This window comes from Macaca mulatta, chromosome 3 (assembly GCF_049350105.2).
Source record: "Macaca mulatta isolate MMU2019108-1 chromosome 3, T2T-MMU8v2.0, whole genome shotgun sequence".
Classification (NCBI taxonomy): domain Eukaryota; kingdom Metazoa; phylum Chordata; class Mammalia; order Primates; family Cercopithecidae; genus Macaca; species Macaca mulatta.
In genome coordinates, this window is record NC_133408.1 from 35,636,863 (window position 1) to 35,659,965 (window position 23,103).

The 23,103-nt window shown below is 48.7% G+C and overlaps 1 protein-coding gene and 1 pseudogene across 2 annotated transcripts in view; one reads left to right on the top strand and one right to left on the bottom strand.

Annotated features, from left to right (window-relative positions):
- Positions 1–23,103, top strand: part of ELFN1 (extracellular leucine rich repeat and fibronectin type III domain containing 1) — an 82,733-nt gene that overhangs the window by 17,513 nt on the left and 42,117 nt on the right. The window lies entirely within an intron of this gene.
- Positions 9,937–11,698, bottom strand: LOC100428089 (uncharacterized; annotated as a pseudogene).

A 23,103-nucleotide genomic window follows, 5' to 3' on the forward strand; every position in this document is an offset into this window, starting at 1 on the left:
CAAGTTGGTGGTAGCGTTGTTCAAGTCTTCTGTGTCCTTGCTGGTTTTCTTTTTAATTGTTCTATCAGTTATTGAGAGGGAGTGGAGTATTGAAATCCCCAACTATTTTTGTTGATTTGTCTATTTCTTCTTTTAATTCTGCCAATTTTTGCTTCATGTATTTTGGGACTTTGTTGTTATGAGCATATTTATTTATAACTGATACATATTTCTGAGATACTGACATATTTATCATTATGAAACCTTCCTCTTTGTCTTTGACAATATTTCTTGTCTTAAAGTCTATTTTATCAGACATTAATTTACCTATTCCAAGTTGGGTGTGGTGGCTCATGCCTGTAATCCCAGCACTTTGGGAGGCCAAGGCAGGAGGATTGCTTGTGCCCAGGAGTTTGAGACCATCCTGGGAAGCATAGGGAGACCCCGTCTCTACAAAAAATTTTTAAAATTAGCTGGGCATGGTTGTGTACACCTGTAGTCCTAGCTGCTTGAGAGGCTGAGGAGAGAGGATCACTTGAGCATGGGAAGTTGAGGCTGCAGAAAGCCATGATTACACCACTGCACTCCAGCCTGGGTGACAGAATGAGACCCTGTCTCCCTCAATTTTTTTTTTTACCTACTCCAGCTCTGTTATGGTTAATATTTGCATGTATGTCTTTTTCTAGCTCTGTTATGGTTACTGTTTGCATGTACATCTTTTTCTATCCTTTTCTTTTCTTTTTTTTTTTTTTTTTTTTTTTTTTGAGACGGAGTCTCGCTGTGTCGCCCAGGCTGGAGTACAGTGGCCGGATCTCAGCTCACCGCAAGCCCCACCTCCCGGGTTTACGCCATTCTCCTGCCTCAGCCTCCCGAGTAGCTGGGACTACAGGCGCCCGCCACCTCGCCCGGCTAGTTTTTTTTGTATTTTTTAGTAGAGACGGGGTTTCACCGTGTTAGCCAGGATGGTCTCGATCTCCTGACCTCGTGATCCGCCCGTCTCGGCCTCCCAAAGTGCTGGGATTACAGGCTTGAGCCACCGCGCCCAGCCTATCCTTTTATTTTCAACATATTTGTATATTTGAACTAAAATGTACCTCTTCTAGACAGTATATATTTGGGTTGTTCCCACACTTTGAATATGCCATTCTACCACCTTCTTCCCTCCGTAATTTTTGATGAGAAATCAGCCATTGATCATATTACTGTCCAGTCTGACAATCTCTGCCTTTTATTTGGTCTGTTTAGTCCATTCACACCTAATGCAATTTTTAAATTTCCTATGGGTGCTGTTTTCTTAGTTGTTTTCTATGTCTCATGTCTTTACCCCTTCTTTTCTCCTGTGCTACCTTCTTTTGATTTAGGTAAATACTTTTCATGTGCCATTTTAATTCCTCTGTTAATTTTTAAACTAATTTTTAGAGTTATTTTCTTATTGGTTACCCTAGGGACTACAGTATGCATACCAACTTATGACCATCTATTTTTCATTGCTGCTAACAATTTTGGTAAAATATAGAAACTTTACTCTAACATAATTCAATTTTCTTCTCCCTGTTTGGTACTATTATTGTCATATATTTCATCAATAGATGTTGACATATGTTGTGTTATAACATACAACAATCTAGTGTTAAAATTATTGCTTTATACAATCTTATGTTTTTAAAAGAAGTTAAGGGAAGGAAAGAGAAAGTAATATATTTATAGAGCTTTTTATATTCGTCTACATATTTACCATTTCTGGTACTCTTCATTTCTTTCTGTGAATTTGAATTACCATTTGACATTTCCTTTCAACCTAAAGGACTTCTCTTGGTATTTCTTCTAAATAAGCTGTACTAGCCCCAGATTCTTTCAGTCTTTCTTGATCTGTAATGTTTTTAGTTTGCCTTCATTCTTGGCTAACAATTTTTTTTGTTTGTTTTCACACTTTGAATATGCCATTCCACCACCTTCTTCCCTCCATAGTTTCTGATGAGAAATCAGCCATTGATCATATTGCTGTTACTCTGGACACTGTGAATCAATTTTCTTCTGCTCCTTTCTTTATCTTTCAACAGTATGACCATGATGTGTCCAGGTTTGGATTTTTCTTGTGTTCATCCTATTTGGTGTTTGTTGATCTTCTTTAATCTGTAGATTAATGCTTTTCATCAAATTTGGGAAATTTGCAGCCATTATTTCTTCAAATCTTATTCCTGCCTTTTTTGCTCTCTCCTCTTCTCTTGAGACTCCCACCACCACATATGCTAGTGCACTTGATGTCTCATGCATATCTGAGGCACAGTTTATTTTTCTGTTCAATTTTTTCTCTGTGTTCTTTAGATTGGATACTACTGTTGATTGATCTTCAAGCACACTAATTTTTTCTTTTGCCATCTTGCAAGCCCTCATGTGATGCATTTTTCATTTCATCTGTTATAGTTTTTAATTCCAAATTTTCCATTTTTAAAATAATTTCTGTCTTCATTGAGGTTTTGTGTTTTGAGTCACTATTATTATCATTTTCTTCAATTCTTTAAACATAGTTGTCTTTATTTCTTTGAATGTATTTATATTGTATTTATAAAATATATAATATAAATATATATTTATATTATAAAAAGCTTGGAAGTCTTTGCTATTTCTAACGTCTGGGAACACTCAGTGACAGTTTCCATTGACTTTTTTTTTCTGAGTATGGGTCACCCTTTCCTGTTTCATTGCATGTCTTGTAAGTTTGTGTTGAAAACAAACATTTCAGGTCATATATTGCAGCAGTTCCAGATTCTGATTTGTATCCCCAAAGGTTGCTAGTATTGGTGGTTTTCATTGTTGTTGTTGTTTGTGTAGTAATTGACCTGGACTGAAGCTGTGAAATTCATTTTCCCCGATGTGTGATAATTGTGTCTCTGTTAGTTTGTCCTTGTTATTTTTTTTTATTATTTTTTTGAGATGGGATCTCACTCTGTTGCCCCAGGCTGGAGTACAGTGATGTGATCATAGCTTACTGCAGCCTGGAACTCCTGGGCTTGTGTTATACTCCCACCTCAGCCTCCCAAGTAGCTGGGACTACAGGTACATGTCACCATTCCTGGCTTTCTTCTCTTTTCTTAAATCCCTACTTATTTTAATTCTGGCCTCCTAGATTACTTCTATGTTTGCATAGCTCTGTGGTCACTCAGTGATCGGTTTGGGGTTGTTTACAAATACCTTGAGCCAGTCAGGCCTACACACTCTGCTGATAGATCTGCATGTGGGTCTATAAGCACATCCAAAGATCAGGTAGTTTTCAGGCCTGACCTGGTTTCTACTTTCTTCCAGACCCTCTTTTGTCTCCTCTGCATATGCCTACAGGCTCTCAGTAGGCCAGAAATTTGTGAATTGCTTGGTCCCTCTCTGCTCTCCCCTGTGTTTGTGCGCTACCCATCCACTGGGCACATGTGGAAGGCTTATCAGGCATCTCTATGACTGTCATATTTCATGCAACTCTGTGTCAGATTCCCAGCTAGTCTACTGCTCTATTCCTGCTCCAGTCAGGATCACAGCTTCAGCCTAGTAGAACCACTGGCTTTCCCCATTCACTTGCCACTGAGATTGCTGCTGCTTACTGACAACACTTCTGCTGAATGAGAGTTTGTGCCTTCTGCTCCAAATAAAATCAGCCCCTGACAGCAAAGCTGCTAGTTTTTATGGTTTGCCTTGCCCTGCCCTGCCCTGCCCTGTTGGAATGACTGCATCAAGTGGGGTGTGGGGGTAGATGGGAGAGCTTCAGGTTAGAACTCCACAGATTCTCCGTCTTAGCCTAAGTTAAGCAGTTTTTCATGAATGAAGGCCTTTGGTTAATTTCAAGGATGTGTGGGAATGATTGAGAATTTGGACTAGTTTTATAGTTGTTTTTTGGAGAGAAGATTTGGTGACCTATAGAATAGTGAAACTATTCTATGCCAGAAGTCCCACCCTGTGGTTTTTTTTTTTTTTTTTTAAACAAAACCTAAAAAACAGGTAACATGTGCAATTCCATGAAGTACCACAAAGTGAAATTTATGTAGGAACCATCTGGCTCAAGAAATAAAAATGACACCTGTATCTCAGAAACCCCCACTCCATCTCCTCCTGATCATTACCCTTCTCTCCTCCAGTGGAATCTCACAACTGCATAAGACTGTATAATTGTCTCAAAATAGAAAATTTAATTCTAAGGAAATAAAATAATGCCATTGAAAATGGATGGTATATTTCAATAAAAGGAGTAAGATCAACTGGATTAATATACCTGTAAAGAACTGAAACTCGATCCCTACCTCATACCATAGATTAAAAAATTAATTCCAGATGAATTAAAGGTCCAAATATTAAATCTAAAACAATTTTTAAAAGCCTTTGCAAACACTTGATGTTGTCAGTCCTTTTAAATTTTAGCATTACTAGTGAACACCTTTTCATAAGTTTATTGGCCATTTGGATATTTGTATGTTATTTTTTTGTGACCTATCTGTTTAAAAGTCATATTTGTCTTTTTTCTTTTATTTGTTTATTTTTTTATAGAGACAGGATCTCACTATGTTGCTCAGACTGGTCTCAAACTTTCTGGCTCAAGTAATCCTCCCACCTCAGCATCCCACATAGCTGGGACTACAGGCACATGCCACCATGCCTGGCTAATTTTTTTTTTTTTTGTAGAGACAGAGTCTCCCTATGTTGCCCAGACTGGTCTCAAATTCCTGGACTTAAGTGATCCTCCTACCTTGGTCTCTCAAAGTGCTGGGATTACAGGTGTGAGCCACTGCACCTGGCCCCATTTTTCTATTGAGTTGCTTTCTTTATCTTATACATTTGTAGGAATTTTTTATTTATAATCTAGTAATTCTTAATTTTTTGATTATATATGTTGCAAATATCTTCTCTCATTCCATGGCTTGCCATTTCACTCTTTCAATCATGTACTTTAATGAGAAGTTCTTCATTTTAATGTTACTCAAGTTCTCCTCCATGGTTAGCACTTTCTGTTAGCTTATAAAGAAATCTTTTCTCACCTTAAGTTCTTGGAGACGCTCTCTAGGAGATTTATTGTTTTACACTTGACATTTAGACTTTTAATCCACCTGTAATTAATTTTTTATCTATGGTGTGAGGTGTAAGGATCAAGTGTCAGTTCTTCCCAGGTATACTAATCCAGTTGATTTTACTCCTTTCATTGAAAAATACCATCCATTTTCAATAATGTTATTTTATTTCCTTAAAATTAAAATTTCTAGTTTGAGACAATTGTACAGTCCCTTGCAATTGTGAGAATAATACAGAGAGATCCCATGTACCCTTTATCCAGTTTCCCCCAGTGGCAACATCTTGCAAAACTACAGTACAGTGTCACAACCAGGATATTGACAGTGATACAGTTCAGATACAGAAAAGTCCCATCCCACAAGTATTCCTCTTTTTACCCTTTTATAGCCACACCCCCTTTCCTCACCCCTATTCCATCTCTGACCTCTGGTAACCACTAATCTGTTCTCCATTTCTATAATTTTGTCTTTTCAAGTACAAATGCTTCTCAATTTATGATAGAGTTACATCCTGATAAACACATCATAAGTCAACAATATCATGTCAAAAATGCATTTAGTACCCCAATAAACCCGTTATAAAGTAAAAAAAAAAGAATTATAAATCAAAACACCATAAGTCAGGGACTGTCAGTCTGCTGTGTAAATGGAATCACACAGTATGTAGCATTTTGGGATTACATTTTTTCCCCCACAAAATTTCCTGGCGATTCATTCAAGTTGTGATGCTTATCAATAGTTTGTTCTTTTCTATAATTGAGTAGTGATATTATTTCTTAACCTGGGTCTCTCTACTTAGCATACTGTATGTAGTGTGTATACATGTGTGCATGCTCATGCATGTGTGTGCTTCTGTGAGTGTGGAAGTATAATTTCAGCATTGCACAGGCATGTCGTCACTATTCCAGTCATCTAATGTGTCTGAGGGCTGAGAGCTCAGCTGGATAAGTGAGGGGAACAAAAGATGAGGTGAGACGCCGGGAGGAACACAGATTCCCGGCTCAGTCCCCAAGCCACTGGTTGCTAAGGAACCATGAATACATTTCTGGGATTGCAGACTGACCCTGTTCCCCTGGGATCTGCAGAGGGCTCAGCTGGGCAGGCCTGGTTCCACCTTCGCTGGGGGCTGGGGCTGGTGCACTACAGACCCTTGAGATGCTGTGGAATTGGTGGCAAGGGAAAAGCATATCCTGTCTCCTTATTTTTAATCATGTTGTTGAATCTTCTAACAACATTATCCATTTACAGCGCCCTGAGCCAGCCAACTTCTCTGGTGTGGCCCAGTTTGAAGCCTCTGCAGTCATGTGCCCATTACAGGTGGCGAGTGCTACACTGAGATGAGTGTCTTGCCCAGATTCACACCGTCCTGAAGCCGGGCCAACAGGGAGTCCTCTGGTTCTTTAGCTTTTGGTTGTCTCCATGAGACCTAGATTGGTAACAGGAGCTCTTCCCCAAGCAGTCAGGGATCTGAGCCAATGCAGTGACAGAATGGGAACCCCTTGAGCCCTCTGGACACCTGGAATCCTGGAGAGGGCGTTAGGTTAGGAATTGGGGATTGGGACTCTAGCCCTGGCACAGAACTGGCACATTGCCTTCTTGATATATGTATCATCAGATGGAGGGGTGGATGGATGTATAGATGGATGGACTGATGGGTGGGTGATGAATGGATGGATGCATGGGTGGATGGATGGGCAGGTGGGTGGGTGAGCAAGTGGATGGATGGGTGGATGGATGCGTAGGTGAGTGGATGGATGGGTGGGTGAATGGATGAATAGGTGAATGGATGAATAGATGATGGGTGAATGGATGGAAGAAAGATGAATGGGTGGATGGGTAGATGGGTGAGTGGGTGAGTGGATAGGTGGATGGATAAATGAATGGCTTGGTGGGTGGATGCTAGAAGGATATATAGATGATGAATGGATGGATGGGTGGGTGGGTGAGTGGATGAACGGATAGGTGAGTGGCTGGATGGGTGGATGAATGAATGGATGAATGGGTGAATGGATGGATGAAGGATGAATGGATGGATGGATAGGTAGATGGGTGAGTGGGTGGGTGGTTAGGTGGATGGATAAATGGATGGATTGGTGGGTGGATGCTAGACAGATATATGGATGATGGATAGATGGATAGATGAGTGTGAATGGATGAATGGATAGGTGGGTGGATGGATGGGTGGATAGATGGATGAATGGATGGATGAATGGATGAGTGGATGGGTGGAGAGGTGGGTGGATGGATGGATGAATGGATGGGTGGATGCTAGGAGGACATATGGATGATGAATAAATGGATGGGTGGGTGTGTGAATGGATGAATGGACAGGTGGGTGGATGAATGGATGGATGGATGAATGAGTGAATGGATGGATGAAGGATGAATGGATGGGTGGATGGGTGAGTGGGTGGGTGGAGAGCTGGATGGATGGATGAATGGGTGGATTGGTGGGTAGGTGGGTGGATGCTCGAAGGATATATGGATGATGAATGGATGCCTGAATGAGGGAGGATGTAGATTAATGATGATGGAAGTAGATAATGAATGAATGGATGATGGATACAGAGACCTACAGGGACTGGAAAAAGACAATGTCAGTATGGACAGGAGCTTGGAAGAAGTGGGAGTGTAGAAGTCCCCCAGGTAAAGAGACTAATGTCACCAAATGACAAATGGAGACACTGAGGCCCCCAGAAGTGGCTTGTCCAAGCCTAGGGAGTCAGAGAGTGGCAGAGCTGGGACCCAAACCTGGCCCTGCCTAAGTCCTGATCCAGGCTTCCCTCTCCACTGCTTCACATCTGCAGACAGCAGGGTCTAAACCAGGAGCCAGGGGCCTCTGGGATGCCAGCAGTGATCCCAGCAGACAGGAGGCCTGTTTGTACCCTCGGAGGCCGATGCAGGGGGTCTGGGAATCAGGGCTCTGGGGTCTCCACCCAAGGCTGCCACCTCCTGCTCTGCAGCCTTGGGTGCTACTCCTGGCAACAAGCATTAATTGAGCACCAGCTGTTTTCAGCACTAGACATTAGGCCCTGGGCTGGACCCTGAGAGATTTGGTCGGGTAAGCTCTGTGGTCCCTGATGTCAGAGGACTTACGGCCCTCCTTCAGTTTCTTCATCTGTAAAATGGGCAGGGGGTTAAAATCGACACCTCTGAAGGCTGTGTTAGGCTGGAATTCCCAGCTTCAGGGGCCCAGGCCTGACCCACCGCTCCCACAGCCCAGGCCTGACCCATTGCCGGCTCTGCATCCCACAAGCTGGCCACCAGGTAGGTCTCTGTTGGCATCGGTGGCCAGTGAGAGCCGAAGGCGTCGTGGAGATTTGCGTGGACCACGGCCTCCCTGTGCAGCTGTCTCAACCCCACACCCGGGACATTGCCAGGCTGTGTCTAAGGGCTGGGCCAGGGAGCCCAGGAAATGTTTAACTTTGAAAAATGGACCTTCACAGCCCATTAGGCCTCAGCGGCGCCTCGGGCGGTGTGGGGAAGAGGGAGATGCCAGGGCATGAAATCGCTGAGGTATTTAAAGGCCGATTCTGCATTCCTGACCAGCAATGTCTGCCTGCCAAGGCCGGCAGTGCCAGGCTCCAGGCTGGACTGGCGCAGCGGTGTTCACGTGCCTAGGATGGCCACGGTGGCTGGTGGGCAGAGGAGTGCCGGGCACAAGGGACTCCTTTCGGCTCTGAGTGTCATGACCCTCCTGGCATCTGCTATTTCCTGCCTCCGTGACCTTTGACAAGACACTTTTTGCTGCTGGGCCTCAGTTTCTCCACTTTCACTGTGGTCTGTGTGCCAAGTAGCACTTCTATTTTTAGAAGCAGAAGCTGGTTGTAAACTGCACAGATTTGTCTGGCCTACCCTGCCAAGGCCGGATTGCCAGAGGGTTCTGTGAGTACCGATAGTGGCTGCAGGGACGGACTGGGCTGCGTGGTGGAGCCTGGGCTGAGGGCTGCTCCCTCTGGCCATCCAGGTGCACTCGGGGCTCACGGCAGTGTAGGGTGCACCTCTCTCCCAAGCCTGGGCCGGGAGGGCCTTGCGACAGGCAGAGTGGAGAGGAGTGGGGCTGGGAACTTAGGGAGCTTGAATTGGGGGTGCCTCTGCGTGGAGCTGGGGAAGAGACAGCCAAGAAAGATCGGGGCTGATCAGCAGAGGCGGGCACTGCTGTGGCACTTTAAACGTGGAAAATTGCCTTCGTCATGTACGCTAGTTGCAGAGGCATAGACAGCGCATGCCTGGGGCCAGTGGTCCACCTGCCGGCTGCACCTGCCCCTGGCTGAGTGGAGTAGGGAGGGAGATTCTTGAGGCCCTCCTGGGGCTCCCTCCCCTCAACCTCACCAGCTCCCTGACTCTGCTCTGTGACCTAGGGTCAGTTACCTTATGTCTCTGAGCGTCTATTAATATTTCTTTCATTGGAAACTAGGGACATTTTCTTAAATCCCAGGTCAAAGGACTGTGGAATCACAGGAGAGAAAGTAAAAGGACACCCAGTGGGGGCCACCTCAGCTTTTGCCTCTTTCTGTGTACCCTGCAGGGAATGGCAGAGACCTCACAAGACTGGCCTGGGCCTGCACCACGCTGTGCTGTGTGCTGGCTGGGCTGTTACTCTCTCAGCCTTAGTTTTGTTGTCTGTAAAATGGGCACAGGTCAGCCTCTCCCTGTGAACAAGGCTGTGAGGATTCAGCCCCAGCTGGGCCGGCCCATCCTTCACCCTCCTTGAGGGGTGTAGGCCCCCAGGAAGTGACTGCCCACGCAGACCCCTAGTGACCAGATGCTGGGTTCTGCTAGGGTCCTGGTGGTGGGCAGTGCAGGCCCTGGAGACGTTCATGGCCATGTGGACACCTTCAGAGTCCAGCAGACATGGGGTTAGGAAGACAGGATGTACTGGCTGGGGAAGGAAATGCCCATCGGGGCAGCCTCAGAAAGTGCCCGATTCCAAGAGCCTGGGCAGCCGTGTACACGTAGGTGACAAGGACTTGGACTGCCCAGTGTGCCTGGGCAGGCATGTACACACACTGGTGTGCCTGGGCAGGTGTGTGCACATACGTGTACACATAGGTGACATGGACTTAGACTGCCTGGTGCGCCCAGGCAGGTGTGTGCTCCAGGGACAGAGTGCATGGTGTGTGGTGTGGGGGGTGACCCACTTCTTGGTGTGAGAACACACACACGCCTGTGGACGTAGCCTTGTTGGGCGTGTGCACACCTGCAGGGGGGTCCGTGTACACCGCTGTGTGAACACCTCTGGCGGTGCCCAGGCCATGTGAACACATGGAGGTGAGCACGGACACATGCGTGCATGCCCTCTGTGTGTCCACGGACAGCTGTGCGCGCCACACTCACCCCTCCTGCTCATCCCCATGGCAACCCCAGAGCAGGTGTCTGGGAGACCCAGATCGGTGCTGATGGACACGGGGTGCAGGGCACAAGGGATGGGGCTCCCCAGGGATGGCTGGGCCAATCGGGGTTCCTGGACAGAGGCTCCAGCAGGAGTGAGAGTGCTTCTTCCTCCCCAGCCCGTGCCACCTCCCCCTGCTTGCCAGCCAGGTGGGCAGCACTCGGGAAGCCCCCGTCTGGGCTGTGATTCCTACAGGGTGATTGGAGCAATACAGCCCTCTCTGGCCTGTCCATGCGCCCACGCTTAGAGCTGAACAGCCCTCAGGGCCACAGACTCGGCAGGGAGCCCCCTGTCTCCTGGTCTCACTTCCTAGAAAGAGAAACTGAGACTTGAAGCAGCTCCAGCCGGGGGTCCCCAGCCAACCTGGGCAGACTCAGGCCCCTCACACTCCACCATGCCCCTCACACTCCACCATGCCCACCTCCATGTGGAAGGAGGCAGGGAGCCCCAGGTCCCAGGCTTGGAAGACCGGTGCTGGGCAGGGCTGGGGAATGCTGTTGCCTTAAACCCACACTGGCCTCCCTGCTGGCGGTTTTCCTGCCTCCCTTTGCCATTTTGCTGGTTATCAAAGACCTTTGCTGCAAGACCCAGGCCGGCCCAGCCCAGCGCCTCCCATCCTCCTGTGAAGTCATCCGCTCAGTTGGCAGGGTTCCCATGGCAACGGCAGTGATGTCACAAAGAGCTGGAGGAGGATGGCTGGAGGGAGGAGTGGGGCGAGGCTCCGGGAGGGGATTCCTGGCTTCTCCCAGGCCTTCTAGAAAGATAGAGCTCTGGTCCATCAGTCAGTCAATGGGCCGGGGCTTATGCCCCTAGTAGCAGATCCCAGGGGTGCCCCCCGCCTCCCTGAGACAGGAAACCACCTCCTTGAAGCAGTCAACTCCGCCAGCACCCAGACACCCACCTGTCCAGGTGCGGAGGCCCTTGTAGGAGTGAGGGTATGAGACGGGAGCCCCTGACACCAAAATGTCACTGTCACCATGCCTGGCCCACACAGCGGCCCTTTGCCAAACTTAGACTGGCTCTGAGAGCTGCTGGCTGCACATCCCCCAGGGTGCATTTGAGACCACCTGTCAGCTGCCCTGCGCTTGAGTTTCTTGATCTTCACTGCTATTAATAGTTTAATTCCAGAACCAAAGAAATTGTCTGTTTGACAGAAGTGGGGGACTCTGAGAGTCTCCCTGACCTTGGCTGCCAGCAGCAGCCCTGTGCCCGGCTGGGACACATTCCAGCTCCCTGCCCTCCCTGTTGAGTGCTGCAGAGGGGCGTCGGGCGTCGTGCACATGTGCCCATCCCCCTCACTTTGAGTTACACTGCGGACGTCTCCGGACGCACGTGGCTGTGCCAGGCAGCACACGTGGCCGACAGGCACATGGCGACCTGCCCCATGGCTCTGGAGCTCATTGCAGCCCGCTGGGGCTGTGAGGGTTCGGTCCCTCCACCAGGAAAGCCACCAGGACCCCGCTCCTGCCTGATAACCCCAGGGAGTAGTAGTGTGCCGGGAATGTGTGACCGGCCTCCCGGCCCTTCCCAGCACCAGCTGCGTCCTCCTCCTCCAGGGCTGCGGTTCAGGGCTCAGGTGTCCGCGTCGACGGCCCTCCCGAAAGGGCAGGAGCGGGACTATTGGCACAGGCCTGGGCGAGTCTCGCTGGGAGGCGGGAGCAGACTCAGCCCCCGAAGCCCATGAGCCCCACTTTGAAAACCGTGCATCCGGGCACGGTGGCTCATGCCTGTAATCCCAGCACTTTGAGAGGCTGAGGCGGGTGGATGACCTGAGGTCAGGAGTTCAAGACCAGCCTGGCGAACATGGAGAAGCCCTGTCTCTACTAAAAAATACAAAAATTCACTGGGCGTTGTGGCAGACACCTGTAATCCCAGCTACTTGGGAGGCTGTGGCGGGGAGAATTGTTTGAACCCGGGAAGTGGAGGTTGCAGTGAGCTGAGATCGTGCCACTGCACTCCAGCCTGGGTGACAGAGTGAGACTCTGTCTCAAAAAGAAAAGAAAACCAAAAAAAAAAACGTGCTGATTTGGTTTCACTGACTCCCTTTCATTTGTTCACAAACATTTACTCAGCAAATCTTGTTGGGCCCGCCAGGCCCTTGGGTTACCAGACAAAGTCTCTTTCCTCCTGGAGTGTGCATTTATTAAATGCCTATTGTATGCCGAGCCCCAGGTTGGTTTAGATGTGGGGGCACAGCAGTGAGCAGGGCAGACATGACTCCTGCCTGCTTTTGTCGGCCCTGGCTCTCACAACAAAACCTGGACACTGGGGTCTAGATAGCAGCATGCATTATCTCCCCGCCCCCAAGACTGAAAGTCTGGGATCAGGTGCCAGCGGGGTTGGTTCTAGGAGGGCCAGTGTCCTGGTTTGCAGACGGCCACCTTCTCACCGTGTCCTCCCAAGGCAGAGAGAGAGAGTGTGTGTGTGTGAGAGAGAGAGAGAGAAAGAAAGAGACAGAGGGAGAGAGAGAGAAAGAGGGGGAGAGAGGGAGAGAGAGAGAGAGACAGAGGGAGAGAGAAGGAGAGAGAAAGAGGGAGGGAAAGAGAGACAGGGGGAGAGGGAAAGAGAGACAGAGGGAGAGAGAGAGCATGCAAATGCCCTGGTGTCTTTCTTCTTTCTTTCTTTCTTTTTTTTTCCCCGGATATGGTCTCCCTCTGTCACCTAGGCTGGAGTGCAGTGACCCCATCACAGCTCACTGCAGCCTCCGCCTCCTGGGCACAAGCCATCCTCCCATCTCAGGTTCCAGAGTAGCTGGGACCACAGGTGTGTGCCACCACACCCACACGCTAATTATTGTTTAAAACTTTTTTCTGTGGAAATGGAGTCTCGCTATGTTGCCCAGGCTGGTCTTGAACTCCTGGCTCAATCAGTCCTCCTGCCTCAGCTTCCCAAAGTGTTGAGATTACAGGTGTGAGCCATGGCGCCCAGCCTGGCATCCTTCCTTGTAAAGGCTTGAATCCTATCACGGGCCCCATCCTCATGACCTCAGCTAACCCCGATCACCTCCCAGAGACCCCGCCACCTCCTCTCGTCAGCCTGGGGTCAGAGCTTCATCCCAGGGATGCTGGGCACACTTCAGCCCACGGCACTGCCCATAAGGAGCTGAGGGTCCGGTGGGGTGACTCGAGTGAAGCAAGGCATTAGGAAAACAACAGGGGCCACAGGAGATGACCGTGAGCAGTGCATTAGCAGGGACTGGTCAGCCCCTTTCGGTGGGGCAGGCTGGGAGGCTTCTCGGAGGAGGTGACTCGGCCAGGCTGGGGTCCAAGGCCCAACGCCCCTCACTGGCTTTGAGACCTTGGAGAAGCCGCTGCCCTCTTTGATCTGGGCTTCCCAGCAGGGGTGGGACAGCCTAGAGGCAGTGCTGGAGATGAGGATGGTCGCCCCTCCCCAGGCAGGGCAGAGAGGAGCCCCCACCCTTCCAGGCAGGAGAGAGGCCAGGTCTAGAGGGGAAGGGGGAGGGTCTCATGCCTGCATTCCCATCCACGGACATGCAGAGGGCCTGAGACCCCTGCTCGGCTGCCACAGAGTGTGGGACTTGGAGAGGAACAATCGTGAGCCTGCCCCCTCCTCCTCCATGGGGGTATCTGGGCTGCTGGAGGAGCCGGTGCTGGGAGGAGCTGGTACTGGGAGCACCCTGGGGCCTGCACTCCCCACTCCATGGGGTGGAACTGACCGCTGGGGTTGACCCTGCCTGCCAGGTCCCTGCACAGCCGAGGCCAGCCTGCTGTGTGGCACATGTTTAGGGTCTGTGTTCCCAGCTTCCCACTGGCCTTGGGACCTCTGAGCCTATCGTCTCATCCACGCACCCACGTGTACAATTGGAAAAATTGGTATTTGCCAAATTTGCAACAACTCCTGTGTGATCTCAGGCCGGTCTCTAGGGCGGTCTCCACCTCCTGCCCCCACCCTTCCTCCTTCCGGGATTTTGTCTCTGTTTTTCACCAGGATCGGGGCTGCCTGCCCATGAACACATCAAGGCATGTGTCACCTGAGCAGATTTTTAAAAATTATTTAATTGAAATTTATTTGAGAGACAGGGTCTCTCTCTGTCACCCAGGCTGGAGTGCAGTGGTACAATCATGGCTCACAGCAGCCTTGAACTCCTGACTTCAAGTGATCTTCCCACCTCAGCCTCCAGGTGTGGGAAGAAAGGAGAGACAGGGCAGTGGGGCTGGGGCCAGGCCTGGGCTTCCCACAGAGCCGGCCGGCTGAGGGGCGGGTGCTGACTAAGGCAGCGGGCTTGGAGAAGACGTCGGACTTTCTTTCCCGTTTCTAATAAATATTTCCAAATGTGCCTGACACAACAGTTACCATCTCTCCTGGCCTTCTGCATCTCTCTAGCTGTCTTTTTTTCATATGATGCCTACATTTGAACATCTCACCAACTTTTTAGCCAATTAGATTCCAAGGGAACCTCAGCCTTCATTTCAGGCAAACAAGCAAATTTCAAGCCTCATTTTCTACTTCTAATAAGCACTTATCAAATTTACAGCTCTTACATACAATTCATCAGGTTAATGCCTTCAGAATATTCCTGCCTCCCTTTTGTGGCAATTTTCTTTTCCTGCGTTGCACCCTCAGCGCTCGCTCTGACTTTGCTAAGCAAATTAGCACGTCAGCTTCCTGTCGGGTGAAGAATGGTTGGGCCACAACAGTGAGAAGATGGGGCGAGGGGGCCCGGCCACCGTTAGCAGCCGCAATGAGATTTTTTTTTTACAACATATAAAACATTGTGCCATCCTGAATCACAAAGTCCTAATTAAACATGAATCCTTTTCTGGGGGCCTGGCATCTAAATATATGTAATAGCATATTATTTCTCTCTTTAATTTCAAAAGCAATATACATGTGTATACACTAAAGAAAACTAGGAAAATGCTGAAAACAGGAGATGTAAGTTCTGGTTGCACCATGCAAGAGAAGCTTGTCCGCATTTTAGAGTTTCTCCTTGTCTTTCTTCTTCTTTTGAGGATTGGCGTTTGTTTCAGGGTTGATATCAGTCTTAAAAGAAACTTAAAAATTTGCGATGTAAGTTACATAGAGAAAAGTTCACAAATTCTCACTGTGCATAGCTTAATGAATTTTCACAAGCACCTCAATCAACAAACAGGACAAAACCAGCCCCCGCAGCCCCAAAAGTCTCCTGATGTTCTCTCCAGGTCACCTCTCCCCCATCTCAGGGTAAACACTACCTAGTTCCTGCCAGCATAGCTGAATTTTGCCTATGTTTGCATGTTGTATAAATGAACCATCCTGTGTATGCACATTGTGTCTGGGCACTTCTGTATATGGCACCTGTGAAATTCATTCATCCTTGTTAGATGTAATGGCGGTTCCTTCCTCTTCACTGCTGTATAGTATTCCCACGTAAGGCTGTACCTCAGTTGATGTATCCCTTCTCTGCTGATGGCCTTTCGGGTTGTTTCTAGTTTGGACTATCATGGGTACCGTGAGCAGTGATGCACTTCACACCACATGTGTTTTGTAGAGACATGTTGGTATCTCTGTCCATCTTGAGAATGGACTTGTTGAGTCTGATCATTCACTGATCTCCAGCAGTTTCCAAGTTGCAGCCAGGTGCAGTGGCTCACACCTGTAATCCCAGCACTTTGGGAGGCCGAGGTGGGCAGATCACTTGAGCCCAGGAGTTTTAAACAAGCCTGGGCAACATAGTGAGACCCTGTCTCTAAAAATTATTTTTTTTTAATTAGCTGGGTGTAGTGACACATACCTGTGGGCCCAGCTACTCAGGAGGCTGAGGTGGGAGGATCACCTGAGCTCTAGGAGGTCCAGGTTGCAGTGAGCCATGATTGCGCTACTGCAGTCCAGCCTAGGCAACAGAGCAAGACTCCATCTCAAAAAAATAAAACAATAAAACCCCCAAATTTCCGAGTTGCAAAATATTCATTAACATTATTAAAATGACGATGCTGGCCGGGTGCAGTGGCTCATGCCTGTAATCCCAGCACTTTGGGAGGCTGAGGCGGGCAGATCACCTGAGGTTAGGAGTTCAAGACCAGCCTGTCCAATGTGGTAAAACCCTGTCTCTACTAAAAATACAAAAACTAGCTGGGCGTGGTGGTGTGTGCCTGTCATCCCAACTACTCAGGGGCTGAGGCAGGAGAATTACTTGAACCCAGGAGACGGAGGCTGCAGTGAACCGATATCACGCCATTGCACTCCAGCCTGGTTCACAGAGCGAGACTCCATCATAAATAAATAAATAACCACAGTCAATAATAAGGGTGTGCTTTAATTGATTTAGTCATTCTCCTCTTTTTTTTTTTTTTTTGGAGATGGAGTCTCACTCTGTGGACCAGGCTGGAGTGCTGTGGCACCATCTCAGTTCACTGCAACCTCTGCCTCCCAAGTTCAAGTGATTCTCCTGCCTCAGCCTCCCAAGTAGCTGGGATTACAGGCGCCCACCACCACACCCCGCTGGTTTTTGTATTTTTAGTAGAGACGGGGTTTCGCCGTGTTGGGCAGGCTGGTCTCAAACTCCTGTCCTCAGGTGATCCACCCACCTCGGCCTCCCAAAGTGCTGGGATTACAGGCGTGAGCCAGCGTGCCTGGCCTCATCATTGTCCTGTTATTGAAAACTTTGGTGGTTTCCATTTTCCATTTTTTTTCCTTCTCTATCAAGCAGCAATGGAAATCTTTCGCTGTACCTGATTTTCTCTCTGGGATTCTCTCCTTATGGTAGGTTCTCAGGAGTGGGACTGCTGGGTGAAAGGCGCACGCCATCCCCTCACAGCCCTGTGGTGGTGTAGACTGTGAGTTGGAACAAACGGTCTATACAGCAGGGTGCGAAAGTCCCGTCTGAGCCAGGGAAAGAATAACCGCCGTGTGAACCTTGTGTGAATGCATCTGTGTAACCACAGACGGGGTGAAGACCTAGAATGCTGGCGGCCCTCAGAGGCTTCTGGCACGTTCTGTCCCGATCCCAGCGCTCTGTCATTCCTGATGGTAGCAACCAGCATTCCTGGACAATTGATTCTGGGTTTGCCCGCTTCTGAACTTCCCGTAAATGAAATCTTTGCATACTTCTTCCCTTCTGACCTCGTTCTTCTGGTCAGCACTATCGGGGGAGACATACCCGTTCGTTGTGCTTGGTGCTGGTTCATTCTCGTCACTGAAGAGTGTTCTGTCCTAAGAGGGGATCAGGGTTCAGTTCCAGTTTGGGACTGTGGTGAGCTCCCTTGCGTATCTCCTGCTTCACACATGCGGGACCCTCCCCAAGGTTTATACCCCAGAGAATAGTCGCCGGTCTCAGGTATGCACAGCTTTACGCCAGCTCTTTCCCAGAGCAGTGATGAGGCTTTGCACCCTCAGGACAGCGGGCGAGAGTTCCTGTTGCTCCACATCCTCCTTCCCCAGAGCCAGATCTGACGAGATGCTTGAAGCCTCCCCGTCTGGTGGGTGTGTCCCGGTATCTTACCAAGCTTTCATTTGAATTTCCCTGATGAGTAATGAAGTTGAGCACGGGGTTTTTGGCCGTGTGGATGTCCTCATTTGTGAAATGCCTTTTCAAGATCCCTGCTCATTTTATGACTGAGTGTTGGTTTTCCTTATTAATTCGTAAGAGGTGTTTATAGATTCCGAATGAGATCACAGTCTCTTGGAAGATAGCTATTGTGTAGCTTGTGTTTTAATACTGTGTATGATGTATGTGTGTGTGCGTGTGTGTGTATGCGTGTGTGTATGTGTGTGTGCATGTATGTGTGTGTATGCTATGTGTGTGTGTGCACATGTGTATGTGTGTGTGCATGTGTGCGTGTGTGTGTGCGTGTGTGTATGATGTGTGTGTGTATGGTGTGTATGATTGTATGTGTGTGCGTGCGTGTGCACATGTGTATGTGTGTGTGTATATGTGTGTGTATGGTGTGTGCACGTGTGTGTATGATTGTGCATGTGTGCGTATGTGTGCATGTGCATGCATATTTTAGAGACAGAGTGTTGACCTGTTGCCTAGGCTGGAGTGCAGTGGTGGGATCATGGCTCACTGCACCCTTGACCTCCCTTGCTCAAGTGATCCTCCCACCTCAGCCTCCAGAGTAGCTGGGACTACAGGCACACTCCATCATGCCTGGGTAATTTTTTAAACAAATTTTGTAGACACAGTATCTTATTATGTTGTCCAGGCTAGATTTTCATAGTATATTTTTACGAGCAGAAATTCTTTATTTTTATGTAGTAATATTTGTCAATATATTCTTGCATGAGTGGGAAGAAATTCTTCCCTGTCTCTTGATCATCAATATATTTTTCTGGCTGGGTGTAGTGGCTCATGCTTGTAATGCCAGCACTTTGGGAGGCCGAGGTGGGAGGACTGCTTGAGCCCAGGAGTTCAAGACCAGCCTGGGCAACATAACAAGACCCCTTCTCTAAAAAAAAAAAAAAAAAAAAAAAAAATTAGTGGGGCACGAATGTGCATGCCTGTAGTCCTAGCTACCTGGGAGACTGGGGTGGGAGGATCACCTGAGGCTGAGAAGCTCGAGGCTGCGGTGAGCTGTGATTATGTCACTGCATTCCAGCCTGTGAAACAGAGTGAGACCCTATCTCAATCTATAAATATATATTTGTATTATATATACATATTTTATCTTTTTTCTACTTTATCTTTCAAAATGTATAGTTCTTCTTTTCCCGTTTAGGTCTGTAATCAGCCTGGAGTTGACTTTATATGTGATGTAAAGCAGGTATTCAGTTTCACTTTTTCCCATATGTATTCAATTTATTAAAAAGTTATGCCTCCCCTATTAAGGGCTGTCTCATGGGTCAGTTTCTGGATTTTCTGTTTGTTCCATGGGCTTATGTGTCTAATCTTATAACAATATCTCAATCACCATAGCTTTATAATCAACTATCATTACCTGATAGAAGAAGACCCTCCCTCGGCCAGGCGCGGTGGCTCACGCCTGTAATCCCAGCACTTTGGGAGGCCAAGGCGGGCGGATCACGAGATCAGGAGATCGAGGCCATCCTGGCTAACACAGTGAAACCCCGTCTCTACTAAAAATACAAAAAAGTAGCCTGGCGTGGTGGTGGGCGCCTGTAGTCCCAGGTACTCAGGAGGCTGAGGCAGGAGAATGGCATGAACCCAGGACACGGAGCTTGCAGTGAGCTGAGATCACGCCACTGCACTCCAGCCCGGGCAACAGAGTAAGACTCCGTCTCAAAAAAAAAAAAAAAAAAAAAAAAAGAAGAAGACCCTCCCTCCCTCCACCTTGTTCTTTTTATTTAGCGACATTCTTGGCCTTTTTTTCTTCCATATACATTTTAGAGTTAGCTTGTCAAGTTCCACAAAAAACAAAAATGGACTGTGATTTTTGATTGAGATTGCCTTGAATGTATAAATTAATTTGAAGAGTGTTGACATTTCATAAATGTTCATTTTCTATTCATTACAGATGTATAGAAATTCAATATATATTTGTATGTGAATTTTATGCTAATATTGTATTAATGTTGGTAACATATACATTCTTTTGGACTTTTTATGTACATAATCACATTGTCTGTGGATAGCTAGAGCTTCATTTCTTTCTTTCCAAATCTTATAATTTTTGTTTCCTTTTCTTGCCTTATTGCATTGGCTGCAACTACTAGCACCGTGCTGAATCAAAGTGGTGGCAGCAAGCGTCCTTGTGTTGCTCTTGATTGCAGAAAGTTACAGCTGCACCATGGTGTGATGTGCTGTAAGTTACGCACATGTTAAGAGTGTTTGATCTATATTGCCAAATGACTTTCCAAAAGAATTGTGCCAATTTCACCATAACCATGCCAGCACTGCAGTGCACTGGGATTTATTTTAGTTCAGTGTTTTTGTTTTTTTAGATCACGTCTCCTTTGATGGGTCCATGGTGTCTCATTGCATTTTCTAAAAGTTTGCATTTCCCTGATTATACGGGAGGTTGGGCATTGGGCCATATGTTTTGTAAGCACCTGTATTTTCTGTTTTGTGTTTTTTCCTTTACCCATTTATTTATATGTTGTTGATGTTTCCCTAATCAATTCGAATGAGTTCTTTACATAATGAAGATAGTTATCATTTATCTGTCACGTTCGCCACAAATATCTTTCCCTCTCTGCCATATAGCTTTTAATTTGGGTTACTTTTTATGTTCCTTTTTCTTATTTTTATTTGGTCACATCTGCCTCCTTTTTCTTTTAAATTTATTCTTTTCCTTCTGAGCTTGGAAAGCCTCTCTCCCTCCTGAGAACTGATAAGTATTGAATTCTGTTTTCTTCCAGCTTTTTTTATGGCTTAATATTTCATATTTAACTGTTTACCCCGTCTGGAATTTGTGGGGCTGTGGGGTGTGAAGTGAGGAGTTAATTGCTGCTTGCAGTTTACCAGGGGATGGAGCCTCATTTGCACTTCCAAGTCTCTGGGCTCGGCTTCCTCTGTCGGTGCTGAGCTGAGCAGGGGAGATTAAAGGAAGCAGGGAGGTGGCATCTTGCGCGCTGGGATTGATTGTGGAGCCCTAATTACCACGGGGACAGTCCTACTCGCAGCCTCTGCCTGAGTTTCAGTCCAAAGCGAAGAACTCTCGGCCGAGTTTAGCCACATCCAGTGTAACCCTGGGGAGGCCTCTGCATGTGTTTGAGACTTGGTTTCCCGGTCTGTGAAATGTGGGTACGGATGACACCTGTCCTGTAAGGGCCGTCACCGGGACTGTGTTCGCCGGGGTGTTTGTCTTGCAAAAAGCAAGTGGCCGGGTGGGGTCAGTACAAATCCTAGCCCTTCTGTGTGACCTTGAGCAAGAGGCGTCGCTGTGGTGTGCCTCAGTTTCCCCATCTGAAAATGGGGGTAATAAAGCTGGAGTTTCCACCTCCTCGTGGGGCTGGGGGATGATTCTGCAAGTCAGCCCATGGGAGGGCCTGGCGTTTGTGACAGGTACACAATCGCTGGTGTTCTTGTTATGGCTGCCGCTCAGGAGAAGGTAGCCTGCAGCCAGGCGTGGTGGTCTCTGGGTGGGGGACCCTGCCAGCTGTGAGTGGGCTGGTGGGTGGGACCACCTCCCTTTCTCAGCGCTGATGGAGGCCATACTGTCCCCCTCATCACCCCAAAACTGGGCTGTGGGGAGTGGGCACCCAGAGACCCAGTCTGTTAGTCCTGACCCAGACAAAAAGACCAGCATTGCCTGGAGAACCTACAATACACACAAGCACACACATACTCACACACAAGCAGACATGCGTGCACACATGCACACGTGCATGCATGCACACACGCATGTATGCACACTTGTGCATGCATGCACACATGTATACACATGCACGTGTGCACACACGTGCATGCATGCACACACTTGCACATACATGCACACACGCATACATGTATACACACACACTCGTGCATACGCTCATGCACACTCACACATGCATGTGCACATGTGCTCACACACAGCCAGACCCTCCGTAAACACATGGTGATACCCACAGAGCCATGTGGGTCATTGGGTCTCGGCTCCTCCCCACCCCAGGAGGCTCCACCCACAGCAGTACTAGGTGGGGGTCAGCTTGGGGTCCTGAGTGTGACCTGGGGTACGCAGTCAGATCACCCACTGCCCTTGCTTTTGAGTCCCATCTCCCTCACCCTGAGACCCCACATCACGTCACCCCTGCGAGGTCAGTGCCAGGCCTGGGCACTCCTCCCCAGCCAGGTGCCCGGTGCCCAGTGGGGGGCAGGGACTTGAGTGTGAACGTCCCCTGCCTGCTGAGGGCCTGCCATATGCTGGGGTGTGGGCTGGGCAGGCCCCACACCAAGGGTCAGTCCTGTCCACCAGGGCTCAAGGTCAGCTTGGAGCCTCATGGAGCTCCCGGCTAGAGAGAGGGCAGCCGTGGGTGTCCCCATCAGAATGTGGAGGCGGGGACAGTGAGGATGGGCCCTGAATGGAGGAGCTAGCCTGGGTGGGTCTGCAAGAGGCTCCCAGGCGGGGGGCACAGCAAGTGCAGAGGGCAGAGGTGGGGACCTGCTGCTGGGGAAGGGCGTATTAGAGAACAGAGGGACACCCAGTGGCCAGAGGGCAGAGCCTGCAGGAAGAAGCAGCCCGAGGGCTGCACGTCACATCCACAGGGCCCGGGGTGGGCAGCATGGAGGTGCGGGGCGGCAGGGACCCTGGGCGGGGCGGCACAGCTGTGCGGGAGGCTAGGCTGCTGGCATCAGCAGGCGCCCCTCCTCCCCACCTCGCTAAACAATCATGCACAAAATATGCAAATGGTATAATTACTGTTATTTGTTTTGCTGATATAAGTGTTTGAAATGCAAATGTCAAGTTTGGGCGCCTTCATTTTTCCAACCCTCTCACCCGGACATTTGCAAGTTGATGAGTTGTTCCTCGTCCTGGAAGGAGGAGGAGGAGCTCCCCCCAGCCGCCCGGGTGCCAGGAGACTGAGTCCAACTTGGCAGCCACCCGAGGGCACCGCTGGGCCCCTCTTCCGACAGCACACAGTGGGCACCTCAGAAGGGAGGCCTCACAGCCTCACTGTGCACCTGTGTGATCGGCCCCTCGGAGCCTCAGTTTACCCTAGTCTCTGGGGGCTGCTGTCCCTCTGGGCCCCTGCCCTTTCTGGCTCATGGCAATTTAGTGGATGTCTTTGGGCCTTGGTTTCCCGTCCACAACATCCTGCACAGATTCGTTGCCCTTCTGTAAAGTAGGGTCTCAGCGTCCGGGGATG